Below are 1,751 nucleotides of genomic sequence, written 5' to 3' on the forward strand. Positions count from 1 at the left end.
AGAAGTTTCTGTAAAGATAAGCCGATACTTCTAAAACCTGATTCACAACAAGAATAAGAAAATGAGGGGGTGCCAGAGGCGTCTCAGTGATGTGCTGTAATCTTTTAGGGTAAAACTCACAGAGTGAGATATGGCCAAAACACATGCAGTTAACTTAAACAAGAAACAGTAGCTGGAGTTTGCAGACTTGTCGTGTAGTACTTCATCATCCAAGCCCCGGGTTCCTCAGATGGTTAGGGGTATGGTGAATGTATATTTGTGTTTGATTTTGTTCTATTTTCAGTTTTTTTTTCTCCTGGCTAAAGACCTGTGAAGAGGAAGAGAGAGAGAGGGGAGGTTAGGTGAATATTAATAGGCAGGATATTAAAAAGAGTAAGATATAGGAGAAACAAAAGAAAAAAATAAAGACAGCAGGGAAAAATGGGGCAGTGTTATACCTAAACATAGCTAGAGAGGAAGGTAGAGTTGTATGGACAGTCAAAGATAGTAAGTGATACCACTAAAGGGGAGAAATGTAGAATGGAAAGAAGAGAGAAAAGACTCAGTTGAAAGTAACATAGACAGGATTATACTACGTGCCTTAAAAACCCAACAGAAATATTTAAGAAAAGATTAGACGGAGGGGTTTCTTAAGGCTGACTAATAGGCTATATTTACAACATCACAAATCTTAAATTCATGCTCAGTGTATGCAGTAGTAACAGTTTCAAACATAAGCTTAATGAAATACTGTACTCTCAGCAATCACAGACTTAATTAAAGCAGTATATTGGAAGACACAATGTATACAATAAACATAGGCATTATGAATGAAATGAATTCAGTGTAAGATACAATTGGCAGCAGCACACAAAATCGCTGACTGGAGTACATGTAGGCCTGGCCTGAAGTCACCTTGTAAGTACTGACAGTCACACTGGGCATGCTCCTACACTTAGCTAACTTGAGTCCATGTATGATGCCTCATCTGCCCAAAGAACTGCTAACTGCTATGTGGGCATATGTCTGTGCATACAGTAGGTTACATATACGTATCTGTCTCTATGTAACCGCCACACACATGATTACCCTATCTATCAGTATGTGGCACATATATATATGTTAACGACATATATATATATATATATATATATATATATATATATGTGTGTGTGTGTGTGTGTGTGTGTGTGTGTTTGTGTGTGTGTGTGTGTGTGTGTGTCCCTATCATTTGGTCGAAAATGATTTCAGGCAGCACACTTCACTGAAAGCTCATTTCACTGAAGGCTCATTTGGTCGAATTTCATTTAGTCGAAAATGAAATATAACCCCTGCCCCACTGCAGTGTGACCCTGGAGTGAGAATATTTAGTAAGTGGGGGTGTGGGGGTGGGAGTCACAGGCCCCCACAAAGGGGGGTGTGGGTGCATAGCCCCCCACATTTTGCAAATAGTCTTTACTGAAAACATATATGTCCTCATATTTTAAATGCATACACATCCATATAACAGTAAATGCAGTAGAATTATGTGGGGGGGGTTATACCCTCCACACCCCACACCCCCCCTTACTTAATATTCTCACTCCAGGGTTGCACTGCAGTGGGGCAGGGGCTATATTTCATTTTCGACTAAATGAAATTCAATCAAATGAGCTTTCAGTGAAATGACCTTTCATTGTGCTGCCTGAAATAATTTTCTACTAAATGTAAGTCAACCAAATGATAGGGACCCATGTATATATATATATATATATATATATATATATATATAT

The sequence above is a fragment of the Protopterus annectens genome, chromosome 4.part0 (assembly GCF_019279795.1).
Source record: "Protopterus annectens isolate FY-2018-M chromosome 4.part0, PAN1.0, whole genome shotgun sequence".
Taxonomy (NCBI): Eukaryota; Metazoa; Chordata; order Ceratodontiformes; family Protopteridae; genus Protopterus; species Protopterus annectens.